The sequence below is a fragment of the Hyla sarda genome, chromosome 5 (genome assembly GCF_029499605.1).
Source record: "Hyla sarda isolate aHylSar1 chromosome 5, aHylSar1.hap1, whole genome shotgun sequence".
Lineage (NCBI taxonomy): Eukaryota > Metazoa > Chordata > Amphibia > Anura > Hylidae > Hyla > Hyla sarda.
In genome coordinates, this window is record NC_079193.1 from 137,766,646 (window position 1) to 137,784,871 (window position 18,226).

At 42.7% G+C, this 18,226-nt stretch overlaps 1 non-coding gene across 1 annotated transcript; it reads right to left on the reverse strand.

Annotated features, from left to right (window-relative positions):
* Positions 1–16,236: 16,236 nt before the first annotated feature.
* Positions 16,237–16,422, reverse strand: LOC130275210 (U2 spliceosomal RNA). Its single transcript, XR_008844704.1, has one exon. It is a non-coding gene; the product is annotated as a U2 spliceosomal RNA (small nuclear RNA).
* Positions 16,423–18,226: the final 1,804 nt, after the last annotated feature.

Below are 18,226 nucleotides of genomic sequence, written 5' to 3' on the forward strand. Positions count from 1 at the left end.
TTTTTCATCAAATTTTGGGATTTTTCACCAAGAAATGATGCAAGTTACCATAAAATTTTACCACTAAGTTAAAGTAGAATATGTCACGAAAAAACAATCTCAGAATCAGAATGATAACTAAAAGCATTCCAGAGTTATTAATGTTTAAAGTGACAGTGGTCAGAATTGCAAAAAACGCTCCGGTCCTTAAGGTGTAAAATGGCCTGGTCCTTAAGGGGTTAAAGGGGAACTACCGTGGAAACTTTTTTTTTTTTTTAAATCAACTGGTGCCAGAAAGTTAAACAGATTTGTAAATCACTTCTATTAAAAAATCTTAATCCTTCCAGTACTTTTTAGGGGCTGTATACTAAAGAGAAATCCAAAAAAGAAATGCATTTCCTGTGATGTCCTGACCACAGTGCTCTCTGTTGACCTCTGCTGTCCATTTTAGGAACTGGAGAAAATCCCCATAGCAAACATATGCTTCTCTGGACAGTTCCTAAAATGGACAGCAGAGGTCAGCAGAGAGCACTGTGGTCATGACATCAAAGGAAATGCATTTCTTTTTGGATTTCTCTTTAGTATACAGCCCCTAAAAAGTACTGGAAGGATTAAGATTTTTTAATAGAAGTGATTTTCAAATATGTTTAACTTTCTGGCACCAGTTGATTTAAAAAAAAAAAAAAAAAAAAAAAAGTTTTCCATCGTAGTACCCCTTTAACCCCTTAAGGACTCAGCCCATTTTGGCCTTAAGGACTCAGACAATTTAATTTTTACGTTTTCATTTTTTCCTCCTCGCCTTCTAAAAATCATAACTCTTTTATATTTTCATCCACAGACTAGTATGAGGGCTTGTTTTTTGCGCGACCAGTTGTCCTTTGTAATGGCATCACTCATTATATCATAAAATGTATGGCGCAACCAAAAAACACTATTTTTGTGGGGAAATGAAAACGAAAAACGCAATTTTGCTAATTTTGGAAGGTTTCGTTTTCACGCCGTACAATTTATGGTAAAAATGACATGTGTTCTTTATTCTGAGGGTCAATACGATTAAAATGATACCCATTATTATATACTTTTATATTATTGTTGCGCTTAAAAAAAATCACAAACTTTTTAACCAAATTAGTACGTTTATAATCCCTTTATTTTGATGACCTATAACTTTTTTATTTTTCCGTATAAGCGGCGGTATGGGGGCTCATTTTTTGCGCCATGATCTGTACTTTTTTTTGATACCACATTTGCATATAAAAACTTTTAATACATTTTTTATAATTTTTTTTTAAATAAAATGTATTAAAAAAGTAGGAATTTTGGACTTTTAAAAAATTTTTTCGTTCACGCCGTTCACCGTACGGGATCATTAACATTTTATTTTAATAGTTCGGACATTTACGCACGCGGCGATACCAAATATGTCTATAAAAAATGTTTTTTACGCTTTTTGGGGGTAAAATAGGAAAAAACGGACGTTTTACTTTTTTATTGGGGGAGGGGATTTTTCACTTTTTTTTTACTTTTACTTTTACATTTTTTTACATTTCTTTTTTACACTTGAATAGTCCCCATAGGGGACTATTCATAGCAATACCATGATTGCTAATACTGATCTGTTCTATGTATAGGACATAGAACAGATCAGTATTATCGGTCATCTCCTGCTCTGGTCTGCTCGATCACAGACCAGAGTAGGAGACGCCGGGAGCCGCACGGAGGAAGGAGAGGGGACCTCCGTGCGGCATTATGAATGATCGGATCCCCGCAGCAGCGCTGCGGGCGATCCGATCGTTCATTTTAATCGCGAACTGCCGCAGATGCCGGGATCTGTATTGATCCCGGCACCTGAGGGGTTAATGGTGGACGCCCGCGAGATCGCTCCGATGCCCGCGGTTATGCTTAGGACGTAAATGTACGTCCTGGTGCGTTAAGTACCACCTCACCAGGACGTACATTTACGTCCTGCGTCCTTAAGGGGTTAAAGTTTTTTTTTTTATCACAAAGATAAATAGGCACAAACTGACACCTTTGGAAATTAAACATATTTTTAATGTATAAGCAATTCTGAAAATGTATTGTTTAAAATATTTATCTATCTATATATAGATTATATATACATACAGTGGGGATCAAAAGTTTGGGCACCCCAGGTAAAACATTTTTATTAATGTGCATAAAGAAGCCAAGGAAAGATGGAAAAATCTCCAAAAAGCATCAAATTACAGATTAGACATTTTTATAATATGTCAACAAAAGTTAAATTTTATTTCCATCATTTACACTTTAAAATTACAGAAAACCAAAAAATGACGTCTGCAAAAGTTTGGGCACCCTGCAGAGTTAATATCTCGTACTGCCCCCTTTGGCAAGTATCACAGCTTGTAAACGCTTTTTGTAGCCAGCCCAGAGTGTTTCAATTCTTCTTTGAGGTATCTGCCCATTCTTCCTTACAAAAGTCTTCCAGTTCTTTGAGATTTCTGGGCTGTCTGTCACGCACGCAATTATGTTGAGGCCAGGAGATTGTGGCCATAGCAAAACCTTCAGTTTATTTCTCTTGATGTAATCCCCCGTGAATTTCGAGGTGTGTTTAGGATCATTATCCATTTGTAGAAGCCATCTTCTCTTTAACTTCAGCTTTTTTCACATGGCATCAAGTTAGCATCCAAAATTTGCTGACATTTTATTGAATCCATTTTTCCTTCTACTCGTGAGATGTTCCCTGTGCCACTGGCGGCAATACAACCCCAAAGCATGATTGATCCACCCCCATGCTTAACAGTTGGACAGAGGTTATTTTTATTAAATTCTGTTCCCCTTCTTCTCCAAACGTACCTTTGCTCATTCCGGCCAAAAAGTTCAATTTTAACCTCATCGGTCCACAGAACTTTTTTCCAAAATGCATCAGGCTTGTCTATATGTTCATTTGCAATGTTCAAACGCAGATTTTTGTGGTGAGGACGTAGAAGAGGTTTTCTTCTGATGACTCTTCCATGAAGATCATATTTGTACAAGTATCTCTTTATAGTGGAATAGTGTACCACAACTCCAGTGTCTGCCAAATCTTTCTGGAGGGATTGTGCAGTCAAACGTGGGTTTTGAATTTTTTCTCACAATCCTGCGAGCTGTTCTGTTGGATATTTTTCTTGGTCTTCCAGATCTTGCTTTAACGTTCACTGTTCCTGATGACTGCTATTTCTTAATTACATTCCGAACAGAGGATATTGACATCTGAAATGTTTTGCTATCTTCTTATAGCCTTCTCCAGCTTTTTGAGCATCAACTATTTTCAGTTTCAGATTTCTAGATAACTGCTTAGAAGAACCCATGGTGCTGATTGTTGGGGCAAGGTCAGATGAGTCTGGGCATTTAAAACCTTTGAGATTGACATCACCTGGTCTTCCCAGATGATGATTGAGAACAATCCATGACACTGGCAGGTCTCAGCTTTGCAAAGGGGGCAGTGCATACTATAAATTCTGCATGGTGCCCAAACTTTTGCAGATGCCAATTTTTTTGTTTTCTGTTATTTTTAAATTGTAAATGATGGAAATAAAATCTAACTTTTGTTGACATATTATAAGAATGCATAATCTGTAATTTGATGCCTTTTGGAGATTTTTCCATCTTTCCTTGGCTTCTTTATGCACATTAATACAAATTTTTACCTGGGGTGCCCAAACTTTTGATCCCCACTGTATTTATGTATAGATAAAGATATATAAACAGTATCTCTCATAAATACCGTATTTATCGGGGTATACCACGCACCGGCATATAACACGCACCCTCATTTTACCAAGGATATTTGGGTAAAAAAAGTTTTTTACCCAAATATCCATGGTAAAATGAGGGTGCGTGTGTGCGCGTGTATACCCCGATACACCCCCAGGAAAGGTGGGGAGAGAGGCCGTCGCTGCCCGCTTCTCTCCCCCTGCCTTTCCTGGGGTCTAGAGCCCTGCTGCCGGCCCTTCTCTCCCCCTGGCTATCGGCGCCGCTGCCTGTTCTGTCCCCCTGACTATCGGTGTCGGTGCCCCATTGCCGGCGCCGACAGCCAGGGGGAGAGAAGGGGCAGCGGCACCCATTGCCTGCGCAGCTGCAACGTTGCCTCCCCCCATCCCCAGTGGCATAATTACCTGTTGCCGGGGTCGGGTGCGCGCTGCTGCAGGCCTCCGGCGTGCGTCCCCTGCGTCGTTGCTATGCACGGCGCACTGACGTCATGCGCGGCACGTAATTTTAGCCTAAAAAGTGCTTGTTATACGCCGATAAATCCGGTACATACACCCCTCACATTTTTTGTAAAAATGTTATTACATCTTTTGTGTAAAGTAGTGGGTGCACAGCCTGTGTTTAAGACAGTGTTTAATGTTGTTGTTCCCTCATAAGACAGCCATTGATGTCTAAACCTTAGCAACAAATGCGAGTACACACCTAAGTGGAAATGTCTCTATCATGCGACATGTTATTTTTACAAGATGTCCGGTGCGAATGGGGAGCAGGTGTCTTCAATTTGTAACCCCCATAATACTGGTCACTGGAAGTTCAACTCATGGCAAAGAACTCTATGATAATCTTAAATGGAGAACTGTTGCTCTATATAAAGATGGCCTAGGCTATAAGAAGACTACTAAGACCCTGAAACTGAGCTGTAGCATGGTGGGCAAGACCATACAGTAGTTTCACATTGGTACACATGCTTAGCGTCCTGTTCAGAGGTTGTCTTTGGAAAATAGATATGAGTGCTGCCAGCATTGCTGCAGCTGTTAAAGGGATGCAGGGGGGGGATCAGACTCAGTGCTAAGACCAAACGCCGCAGACAGCATCAAATTGGTCTGCATGACTTTTGTCCCAAAAGAATGCCTCTTCTAAAAATGAAACACAAGAGCCTGCAGTTTGCTAAAGACAAGCAGACTAAGGACATCGATTACTGGAACCATAACCTGTGGTCCGATGAGACCAAAAGAAACTTATTTGGTTCAAATGGTGTCACGTTTGTGTGGTGGCAACCAGGTGAGGAGTACAAAGACAAGTGAGTCTTGCCTACAGTCAAGCATGGTGGTGGGAGTGTCTTGGTCTCTGGCTGCATGAGTACTACTGGCACTGGGGAACTAAATGCCAATATGTGCAGAACATACTGAAGAGCATGATCCTGTCCCTGCGGAGACTGGGTCACAGGGCAGTATTCCAACTTGAGAACAAACACACCTCCAAGATGACCTTGCTAAGGGTAAAGGTAAAAGACTGGGCAAGCATGTCTCCAGACCTATACCTTATTGGGTATCTGTGGGGGATCCTCAAAGGGAAGGTGGGGGAGCACAAGATCTCTAACATCCACAAGTTCTGTTATGTCGAGTAAAAGAGGACTCCTGTGGCAACCTGTGAATCGCTGGTGAAATCCATGCCCAAGAGGATCAAATGAAAACTGACGAACTGTTTACCTGCATTCAACCAAGTATACTGGGTTATAGTGTGGTGGAACAGCTATAAACAAAAAAGTAATCACTTACAGCAATCCGTGCAGTATTTGTAAAGTTATGTGTTTTTTTTTCTTTCTTGCAGTTGTATTGCGCAGTTCTGTCCAGACCCCATAATGAATATGCTAATGCCTGCTGGGGGGAAAGTGTGAGGCAGTGCCCCTACCTCTCTTACCCCCCGGCAAACATTAGCATATAGAGGGGGAACTCAGTGAGCTGGCTTCACCCCATCATTGCGCAGAGCTGCGCAATACAACTGCAAGAAAGAAGACACGTAACTTTACAAATACTGTAAAGATTGCTGTAAGTGATGACTTTTTTTTTTTCAAATCTGTTCACCTGCACTATTATCCAGTATATTGGGTTTAGTGCATGGATCAGCTTGTCAGTTTTCCTTAAAGGTAGTGCTGGAAAATAATAGTGGCCACACAAAATATTGAAATTTTGGGCCCAATTTAGACATTTTCACTTAGGGTTGTGCTTTCTTTTGTTCCCAAGGTTTAGACATTAATGGTTGTACGTATTTTTTAGGCTAAAATTTTTAGCCTAAAGTCTATCTGTGTGTTTTACGCCGATAAGCCGCTGCAGTTCAAGGATTTAAAGCAGGCACTTTAAATCAATGAACTGCAGCGGCTTTTGCAGGTGCAGAGACATGCCGTCGCTGCCGGCTTCTCTGCCCCTGCCTGTCCTGGGGTCTAGAGCCCTGCTGCCGCCGCTTCTCTCCCCCTGGCAATGGGGCAGCGGCGCCGATAGCCAGGGGGAGAGAAGGGGCAGCGGCATCCATTGCCGGCGCCGCTGCCCCGTTGCCTCCCCCATCCCCGGTTGTATAATTAACTGTTGCCAGGGTCGGGTCCGTGCTACTTCTGGCCTCCGGTGTGGTGTCCCCTGCGTCGTTGCTATGCGCTGCGAGACGCAATGACGAGTGACGTCACTCGCCATTGCACCGCGCCGTGCAGAGCATAGCAACGACGCAGGGGATGACATATCGAAGGCCAGAAGCAGCGCGGACCCGACCCCGGCAACAGGTAATTATACAACCGGGGATGGGGGAGGCAACGAGGCAGCGGTGCTGGCAATGGGTGCCGCTGCCTTTCCTGGGGGCTTGTGCGGGGTCAGAAACAGTGTATCGGGGTATACACATGCACACACACACACACACACCCTCATTTTACCAAGGATATTTGGGTAAAAAACTTTTTTTACCCAAATATCCTTGATAAAATGAGGGTGCGTGCCACACGCATGTATTGTATATATTTTGCTGTTTTCCTTGGATACTATTGTCTTAGGGCATCCACGGAGACGGGCATGCTCAATTCAACTGCACATTCCTCGTTATTTTCTATTGTGTATACAAGAAAATGGGATTGTGGGAAAGTGTGTTCTCTATTTCATGGCATCAGCATGGTTGCAGTTTTAGAGATGAAACCAGTAAGTGATCAGATCTGTTGGGAAGGATAAATGTTTAATGATATAGGCTATTTTAAATAAAAATAAAAAACACACCCTCTAACCCCTTATGGACTAATATGTCTCTGAATGACCAACCCTGATTGATTGTTTTTCAATCTGGAATGTGTGACTGTTTTCACATCAAAACAAAAATGGTACCAATATAAACTATAGATAACGGTGCAAAAAAATGAGCCCTCGCACATCCCTGTATACGGAAAAATAAAAGTTATAGGGGTCAGAAGAGAACAATTTTAAACATGAAACCCATAAAATGTGAGTATCCTTGTAACCGTATGGACCTGCAGAATAAAGGTAAGGTGTCATATTTGCTGAAAAGTACAGTTTTGTTTTTTTCAGTATTAACTCACAAATCATTTTTTTTCCTTTGTTTCGCCATAGATTTTGTGATAAAAGGATTTTCATCACAAATTAAAATTGGTGGTGCAAAAAACAAGCCCTCATATAGGTCTGTATGTGGAAAACTGAGTTATGATTTTTAGAAGGTGAGGAGGAAAAAACAAAGGTGCAAAAATGAAAAAAAACCTGAGCTGTACCTCTGCTTAAGCCATACTTTATTGCTTGGCCATGTGGTGGGACCCAGAAAGAGAGGTGCGCCCTTTGAACATGCAGTTTCATTACACATACATCAATACTACATATGTTTATGGTTTATTTTTTGTACATTATTATTATTTGAAAAATGGAAAAAGGGGGATGATTTAAACTTAATAGGGAATGCTTTCTGTTCGGTTGTTGACCAACATGCCGTAGGATATTCCTGCGGCTCCTCTTCCTCCTCCTTTCTTCTCCATACACCCTGTGCTGGCTCCCTGCACTGAGTACTTTGCTCTCTGCCCATGGATGTTGATGCTCTGGTTGCGGAAATTCGGATGGCATGGCGGGGTAGCCTGGGTGGATCCTCCGGCTGTGGGGATGAAGCTGGGGCACCTAGTTTGTGGTGCTGTGCTGTGATGTCACTCAATACCACTGACATCACTAGGTGTAAACAACATCTCACCTTTGCTGTGTATGTGACTATGGAGCTAGTTGGTGATGTCGTCTATTATGGCCTTCATAGAAGCAACAGGAGATTGTTGCATCCATCTAGAACCAAAAAAGTGAGAACATGAGGTTCTCCGGATGTGCTTAAAATATAACTTTTACTAGTAGCAATTAAAATTATTAAACTATTATAGGTGTTGGTTATTGAAATAGCCAAATGGCAAAATTAAACAGAGAAGAGTGCTGTTTTATGGATAGTTGCTGAGCCCAGCCAACATCCCTATTGCACAATCACTGTTAAAACGTAAGATAAATAGACAGCCAGCGCAATCACTGGACAAGGTACGTAACAATAACTTGATATTATGATAGAATTTCCACCAACGCGTTTCTGCCACAGTTTATGGTGGCGTCATCAGGGAGGAATATATAACTATCTTTCTATTATCCAGATAGGTACCACAAAATATATAAAAATCAATTAATGTATATGCCAAAGAAACCTAAAAAGGAAAGCATAATAACGATTTTATATAAAAACAGTGGAATAAGGCATGTAGCATATTGCCCCAGGTAGCTTATGGTCAGTATCACCGCCTGTAATGAAAAGAAATATGCAGATCCACTGTCTATATTCAGAATCCTGCGATCCACCTAGAAAGAAAAGCAGGAGAAAACTCTTTCACAATTGTGTCCTGTAAGAGAGCAAAATCCATAGATCTGTTCAGTGACAGTCTATAGTACTCACGGTTTCAACGGATCAGTAGAGTAACAGCGTGAGACACCTGCAATCCTGCAGGGAGCCGGGGATTACCGGCTCACTCGCGGGTTCCAGCGAGGAGATGGCGTCTGACATCACATCCGCCCAATGCCGTTTAAATATGCGCTGACCACGCCCACTGAATGACACCACTACAGGGGGGCGTGCGCGTTCGAATGCGATTGACAGCGCAGAACAGTCGCGGCTCGGGCGGTGTACATAGAGAATAAAATGTCAGGTAAGTTTAGTGTTGGACCACTTAAAGCAACCGCATCACTGAATATATTGAAAGGCATAAGAGGCAGATTAACCCACTAATGCATTTTTAATGCTTCTTCACTGCTGTCCTGTTTTAGTAATTTAAATGCTTTATTTTTGTCATTTATTGCCCACTTAACATTTTTATTCATCCATATTGGCTTTTCTTTTATTTCTGACCCTTTTATTCCCATAAGGTATATACATCTTACAGTGAAAATTTTAGATATTCTTAAAAGTCTCCCATTTAGTGTCAGTATTGTTCTTTTTGAGGACATTATCCCATTTTATATTGTTAAGGGCTTCTCTGAGTTGATGGAACTTTTGCCTTCCTAAAGTTCATTGTTTTTGTGGTGCCTCGAGAGATTCCCTTATTGAAGAACAAGTTATAATGTATTAGAGTAATTAATGTGCAAGTAGATGGACACCTAGGAAATAGTGATCATAATATGTCAGGTACGTTGGGGTACGTTGGTTAATATTAAGTCTAGTAGGGCATCCCCTCTGGTAGGGCCCTGCACTATTTGGGACAGATTTAGTTATAGTCAGAAACCTGTTTCCTTTATGAGATTCACAGGTCTCAGTCTCCCAGTTTATATCAGGATAGTTAAAGTCCCCCATTATTAACACATCATTTTGATTTTCTGCCTTGTTTATTTGCCACAATAATTGATCTTCCGGCTCTTCCATTATGTTTGGTGGCTTATAGCAAACCCCTATCAGAATTTTTTTGTTTTTATCTCCATATATTTCTACCCATAATGACTCCACATTATCATTTCCCTCCCAAATATCCTCCAGCAGTGCGGCCTTCAAATTGGACTTTACATAAAGACAGACTCCTCCCACTTTCTGTTTTGTCCAATCCTTCCTGAATAGACTATAACCCTGTATGTTGACCGCCCAGTCACAGCTATCGTCCAACCAAGTCTCTGTTATACCGACTATGTCTTAATCCTCCTCAGAAATTTTCAACTAGAGTTCGTCAGTTTTATTGGACAGACTTCTGGCATTAGTCAACATGCACTTCAATGGTGTATGTTATTTTTTCCTATAATGCCTATCCCTATTAACTATTCTAACCCCTCCCTCCGCTCCACCCCCAGGTACATTATTAAGTCCCCCGTCCCCCCCCCCTCTATCTACACTATCTTCCCCCTCTATGTTGTTGTAGGTTCCCTCCCCCCCAGTCCCTAGTGGCTGCAGAGTGATGCCAGCCCGGGCTCCTGTTAACATATTACGGAGCCACAGAGTTTCTATATCCCCTACTCTAATATCAAATTTCCCGCTGTGCCCCGTGAGTGGCTGGTCGGTTCTGGCCAATCACGGGACCCAGCGAGAAATGTGAAATTACATATGGATAGAGATACTCGCCGGCGCCGTTATGTGTTTAAAAGGAGCCCGGGTAGGCATCACTCTGCAGCCGCCCGGGCTCCATCATATTTTCTCCGTGCTACCCTCACTGCTAATGATGGGGACACGGACTTATATTCTCCCCCGCTTGTCTCCCTCCCGCCCGTGCCGCACATCTCATGCCCGCTATCTGCTACAAGACTACAACTCCCAGCATGCCCTCACTGTAAGAGCATGCTGGGAGTTGTAGTCTTGCAACAGTTAGCAGACATATGGGAGGTGTGGAGCATTGGCGGGTGGGAGACAAGCTGGGGGGGGGGATGTAAATCAGTGTCCCCATCATTAGAAGTGAGGGTAGCGAGGGGAAAATATGACAGAGCCCGGGCGGCTGCAGAGTGACGCCAGCCCGGGCTCCTTTGTACATTTGTTATATCATATTTCCCGCTGGAGCAGTGAGCTTGGCTGCCAGCGGGAAATATAAAATTTCAGGTACGGTCCGGGCTGGCATACATTTACAGAGTTTTTGAGGTGTTGCGACTTTTTGTGCAACTTTCGCACTTGATAAATCCTTGACCACTGCAAAGTGAAAAATGAAATTCACATTGGTAAGCACTTTTGTAGCTTTTTGCTCACAGCCAAAAGTCGCACAAAAATTTGCTTAGGTGTTCATGCGACTTTTTGTGCGACTTATAAAATAAATCAAACCTACATAAATTTAGAGCTCTTCTTTTGCTTACAACTTTAAAAAAAATTATTACTTCATGCACCAAAATTTGTATGTTTAAAATTGTCATCTTCTGACCCCTATAACTTGTTTGTTTTTCTGCATACAAGGCTATATGAGGGCTCATTTTTTTGTGCTGTGTTCTGTAGTTTTTATTGGTACCATTTTTGTTTCGATGGGCCTTTTTGAACGCTTTTTATTAATATTTTTATAGTATATGATGTGACCAAAAATGCGAAATTTTTTACTTTGGTATTTTTTTACGTGTACGCAATCAACCGTGTGGTTTAGATAACCTCATATTTTAATAGTTCGGACATTTATGCACGCGGCAATACCACATATGATTATTTTTATTTTTATTACATTATTTTATTAAAAAAATGGGAAAAGGGGGGGGGTGATTTAAACTTTTAATAGGAAAGGAGTTAATTAACTTTTCTTTTTACATTTTTTTTCTTTTTACCCTAGCAGGCATGGAGCAGTAGATCGCCAATCGGACGATGGAGAGGCAGGTAAGGACCCTCTCATCGTCCGGTAAGCTGATCGGGACATCGCAAATTTGTTGCCATAGCCCCAATCAGCTCCACTGAGCTGCTGGGATTCTTTCACTTTCCTTTTAGACGCTGCAATCAACTTTGATCGCAGCCTCTAAAGAATTAATGCCAGGCATCAGCCCGATCGGTGGTGCCCGACATTAGCCGTGGGTCCTGGCTGCCCGTAGCAACCAGGACTCACCAGGTTTAACATGTTCTCCACTGGTGAGTCCTTAAGTACCATAACATCAGGGCGTACCTGTATGCCCTGCATCCTTAAGGGGTTAAAGCAGTGGTAGCAATAAAAATAAACAGCGGTAGCCAGAGACCCGGGGCTATGGGCTATGAGCCTGAGTCCCCCCCCCCCCCCCCAACGATGCCCCTTCCCTATGCTACACTGGCTTTTTGGGTTGTATGACTGGTTACATTATTTAGCTGAAGGTAGTGAGCACCTCACTGACATGCTAGCTAATAGGCTGATGCAGGCTCAACCAGTGACATCACTGAGGTCTGTAGAGAAATGTTTTGCTCTAGCCAAAAAAATGTTTATAAATATTTGACCACATATGGAATATTCGGTCTCATTTTTCTTTTGCTTCCTTTACCCTCTACTTTTTGCCCCTCAATGCTCAATTTCCATATTTAAATGTTATGATTTAGCCCTTAAGTGAGTAGTGATGACTTATTAAGACCTTCTGATAAAGAGTGTAAAGGCAAAGAAGTAGATGTAAAAGGATAGATGGTAACAATGGCCAATGAGGTGAGCCGAGTCATAAGAGGATGTAGGCCCCCTGTGCAGTTATGACCATGTTGGCCAATGTGATTGTAATTGTAAAGGTTGTGTTATCAATTATTATTAATAATAATATTAATAAAAGCAAAAGGGACATGGCTGAACTGAAGAGAGTGCAGAGGAGGGCAAGAAAGAAAAATAATGGTATGGGAGGATTACAGGTCCAAGACAGGTTATCAAGCTTGGGGTTATTTAGTTTACAGAAAAGACGCCTTAGGGGCGTTTTGATCACAATGTACAAATATATGTAAGAACAGTACAGAGATATTTCTAGTGATCTTTTGATAATTTTTCCTCTGTCAATTGGCATCACTCGTTTTTTTTTTTTTTTGCCTTTCCCTGGATAAACACACTAGGGTTTTAGGTTGACTTGATAGACTTTATGTATGTAACTGTGTGTGTGCGGTGGCCCAGTGCAAGCTTTTCCTAGAGTTTTCTGTCATAACATGCTTACACGTCTCCGGGGCAAACCTAGTCTTGTATTGCGTTGCATTTCTGTATAGCAGAAAGCAAAATCTAGTTCCATCTAAAACTCCAAACAGATGCAGGAGTTTCCCCACCTCCACCCTCCTAGCCTGGGAAAGGAGGTGGAACTTCTTCTTTTCTCTAGAGTAGTCTAGTCCTGGCTTCAGTTAAGGACATTTGTTAGTTCCTCAGATCCTGTCCCATACCACACATTTCTAAGAAGACTGAGTTCTGTGAGCCAAGGTATAGCTAATGTCAGACATACCTTCAACAAATAGGCCACACTGTCACTAGTTTGGTCTACAAGCACATCAAGCCTATTGCCTAGTCCTAAAGTTCCAATTAAAAAATAACTAGATTTTTAGCATCTTTTTAGCAAGAGGTTTAGTGAAGTTAAGTTGCACAAGAACTTTGTTGCCTACACTGGATCTAGTTTTGTCTCTGGTCGGATCTATGCCTATCTGTTAAGTATTGGGAACTTCCACTGGATACACTTTCTGTTGCAGTTTGCCATAAAAGAAAGTGGAGTTCTACAGTTTCTCTTGCTACTGTTCTCCTCATGAGAATCCTTGTACAATTAGCTTAAGTAATCTGGACATCAAGCTAGTCCATTAGAGGGCAGGTGCAAAACCACACTCACAAGCATGGGCCAACGGCCACACAATGTTACTGATGTTAAGGAATTGTAGTTTCTAATAGGAAAATGGACAATCACATAAGATGCTATGCTCAACTGCCCATTTTCTTCTCTGTTACTCTGAGTACTAAAGTAGATGCAGGGTAGGTCCCCAGTAAGTTTGCAGGCCCTTTCTTGCAGGTTGATAGGGTCACTCTCCCCATCAATAATGACCCTTTTGTGTCAACATAAAATAAAAAATAAAAACTCACCTCTTGTTTCAATGCTGAGCAGCAGGAACCTCTTCCTGTTCTTGTGGAGATGGCACAATATAGAGATATAGAGATTTTGCACAGAGCTCAGGCCATAGGCCAATATTGTTATGCGGCCTACAAGATTTAATGAGGAAGCAGGAAGCAACTAGCTCTCTGCTCCATCAAGCCTGCAAACTGCATCAATTCAATGACAAAATTACAGTTTTTCACCCAAATATTATGCTTATGCGGGTAGAATACGTATAAACGGAGAATACGTTTATATATATGTGTGTGCATATATATATATATATATATATATAATATACCGTATATACTCGAGTATAAGCCGACCCGAGTATAAGCCGAGACCCCCAATTTCAACCCAAAATCCCAGGAAAAGTTATTGACTCGAGTATAAGCCTAGGGTGGGAAATACCTCATCCCCCCCTGTCATCATCCAGACCCGTCATTAACATCCTCATCATCATCCCCTTGTCATCATCCCACACATCCCCCCTTCATCATCCCCTTATCATCCCACACATCCCCCCCTTCATCCCCCCCTTCATCATCCCCTTGTCATCATCCCACACATCCCCCCTTCATCATCCCCTTATCATCCCACACATCCCCCCTTCATCATCCCCTTATCATCCCACACATCCCCCCTTCATCATCCCCTTGTAATCATCCCACACCCCCCCTTCATCATCCCCTTGTCATCATCCCCACCCCCCTTCATCATCCCCACACCCCCCCTTCATCATCCTCTTCTCATCATTCGCCCTCAGTGGTCTTCAACCTGCGGACCTCCAGAGGTTTCAAAACTACAACTCCCAGCAAGCCCGGGCAGCCATCGGCTGTCCGGACTTGCTGGGAGTTGTAGTTTTGAAACCTCCGGAGGTCCGCAGGTTGAAGACCACTGCAGCCTTCAACATCATCCAGCCCCCTCTCACCCCCTTTAGTTCTGAGTACTCACCTCCGCTCGGCGCTGGTCCGGTCCTGCAGGGCTGTCCGGTGAGGAGGTGGTCCGGTGGGATAGTGGTTCCGGGCTGCTATCTTCACCGGGGGCGCCTCTTCTCCGCGCTTCCGGCCCGGAATAGAGCCGTTGCCTTGACAACGACGCATCTGCGTCGTTGTCAAGGCAACGTGACTATTCTGAGGCCGGGCCCGAAGCGCTTAGAAGAGGCCTCCCCGGTGAAGATAGCAGCCCGGAACCACTATCCCATCGGACGACCTCCTCACCGGACAGCCCTGCAGGACCGGACCAGCGCCGAGCGGAGGTGAGTACTCAGAACTAAAGGGGGTGAGAGGGGGCTGGATGATGTTGAAGGCCGCAGTGGTCTTCAACCTGCGGACCTCCGGAGGTTTCAAAACTACAACTCCCAGCAAGTCCGGACAGCCGATGGCTGCCCGGGCTTGCTGGGAGTTGTAGTTTTGAAACCTCTGGAGGTCCGCAGGTTGAAGACCACTGTGGGTGGGGGAGTTCACTCGAGTATAAGCCGAGGGGGGTGTTTTCAGCACGAAAAATCGTGCTGAAAAACTCGGCCTATACTCGAATATATATATATATATATATTCCGCCGAAATCACTTTTAAACCCATTTCCACCTTTTTTTCCCTTCTCTTCCTCTTAATTTTTTTTCACGTTTTTCTCCTTTTCGCCTCTTTTCTCTGCGTATTGTTCTTCTTTTTCTTTTTTTTCGTCTAATGCATACCCTATCAATGCAGCAATGCTTATTCAATACCGCCAGCAGATGGAGACACTGGGGGATAATTTTCTAAGGATTTATACTGATTTTTCCTGTCTGAATTTGTCGCACAGAAAGTTGCAGGCCAAATATGTGTGACATTTCTGCGACTTTAGCTTCTAGAGCATTTTTACAACATTATACATAGGTGCTGAATACATAAAAAGCGACTGTTCAGCGACAGACAAGTCGCATCGGCTGAAAGTAGGCCAGAATGTCAGTCCATGTTGGAGCAGGTTTAGATACAGTCTAAAGCATAGATCTCAAAGTCTGTGCACAGAATTTAGCAAGGGCCTCGCACCTTCTGATGCATTAGGTAGGTGCACAATAGCATAGCCTAACCCTCTGTACTTTGGTCTATATTGATGCGGGACATAGACAGCCAGCTGATGACCAATCCATTAGTGCAATGGATGGCTGGAAGCATTTGTCTTTGCCTTTGCAATACCACAGAAGCAATGCATGGTCAATGTACAGCAATGACACACCTGTGTGAACAGCCAGGAGACCCCCCATGTTATGTCAATTAGGAACATTCAGCACCCACCCGCTATAAGACAGCTGCCTATCATGTCATGCCCTACCTGCACAGGTGTGCTGGCTGCTCAGATGATCCAATTAAGGAGGCCATTTAGTCAGCAGCAGCAGAAGTCCTGTGCCTGGACGCTCCAACAGCGGCCAGACACAAGCAGCAGCAGCACCACCTTTTGTTTTTCGGCTGCAGCAGCAGCAAGGCCCACAGGGCTGGCTAGCTGGCTAGCCAGCAAGCAGGTAGCAATGAAAGTAGGAATCTTTCTTTTTAACCCTGTAAGGGGGTGGTGCACTGTACCCGAAGATACTGCCATATCGGGTCAATGCATAGAGCGACGGAAGCAAGCTTTGAAATCGGCCCCCGTTCTCAAAAATCTATTTAATATATGGTCCCCAGATAGGGGACGTATCAGATATTAAACTGATAAGAACAGATAAGGTTTCAACAAAATTTTATTGAATAAATAAGAAACCATACAAAATTTAAAATGCAAAATAATAAAAGGTTCACATAAGTTTTAAAATACAAATAATAAAACCAGTAATAAAAGGAGGAAAAATAAAAATGGCAGGATAAAACATTATACAAATGTCATAAAAACTGATTATATTGTTATTTCGTTCCATAGAGGCAGACACCACATGGATGCTTCCTCGCTGGCCCCCAGCTGTTTCTTGTCTCTGAGGTAATAGATGTACATCTCACTCAGGGCCAGCTTTATACAGTTTTTAACATCAATAAAATCATGTTTAAAAAGTAAGATGTTCCTAACTTTCCAGATGGCATTTTTAAAACAATTAATAATCATCCAGCAGATCATCTGCTGTTTAAAATTTGGGCAGTTAAAAAGACCGTAAAAGACACATTCGTGATTAAAATCTTTTAGGTCGCAGGCCCACTTCAAAAGTGGGCCTACCTTCCTCCAAAGCTCCCGTGCAAAAGGGCAGTTCCAAAATATGTGCAGCACTGTTTCGTCCACTCCGCAGCCATCTCTCGGGCACTTGGCTCTCGCCACCAGTCCTCGCCTGTGCTGGAACTCACGAGTAGGGAGGCACTGGTGGACGATTGCCCAGGCAAGATCCCTGTGTACATTCGCCAGAAACTTCCCGTACACGTTCCGCCATACCTTTTTGGATCTTGCCTGTGTGAAATTGGACACTGCCAGGGTAACCTCACTCCGCCTGAGGACCTTTGATACCTTTCTCTGGTCCCCCAGTATGTCAGGCTCCAAATCTTGGAGACCTAGGAGCCTGACTGTCTTTTCACACCACATAATGTTTTGGGGGACACAGAAGCACAAGAGCGTTCAGATGGATGCGCAACCATCTTTTAAAAACCATGCCCGCAGCGTACCTTAAAAAGCAGCTAAAAATGCCATCGGATTTAATCATTTTAAAACAGAAATACTTTATATAAAAGAAAGTAAAAAGGTTAGGAACATCTTTCCCGACATTATCTTTATTTTTGTACATAAAATCACGCTTTAATTTCTCCATTTTTGAACCCCATAAAAAAGTAAAAACAATTCTAGTTACTTTTTTAATGTATAAAATAGATGGAGGAAATACCATGGCAACGTATAGCATAATAGGGAGTAAAACCATCTTTATTATTAAAATCTTCCCCTCCATGGTAAGGTTTCTAAGATTCCACATTAAAATCTTCTTCTCCATCTTAGCTATAGCTGAATCCCAGTTAGGGCTCCCATCATTGACCTGGTTAAAAACAATACCTAAAACTTTAATTTGATCCTGTTGCATTGTGACTCCTGGGGTGATGGATGAATCCCAGGAGCCAATATAAAAACAGGTCACATTTATCTGTGTTTAGCTTAAAACCAGAGACCTCGCAGAAATAGCTGGTGTTCCTCAATGCCCCCCTCATGGATGGAGAGTCCGGGCACAGTATGGTGACATCATCCATGTACCCCAACACCTTTAGATGGGTCCCTCCTCCACCAGGTATTGGTACGCCTCTTACTACCCGGTCTTTTCTGAGGAGGGCCATCAGTGGTTCGATTGCGCAAATAAAAAGGAGTGGGGACAGGGGGCAGCCCTGTTTGACACCTGATAAAAGAGGAACACCGCTGGTTAAAAAGCCATTAACAGAGACTTGACTAAAACAGGATCGGTATAAAAGCATGATTCGGCTTAAAATCGTTTCAGGCACTGCCATCTTTTTAAGAACTAAAAACAGATATTCATGGGAGACCCTATCAAAGGCTTTTTCAAAGTCTAAGGATAAAATTGCTACAGTTTGATTTCTATCCTT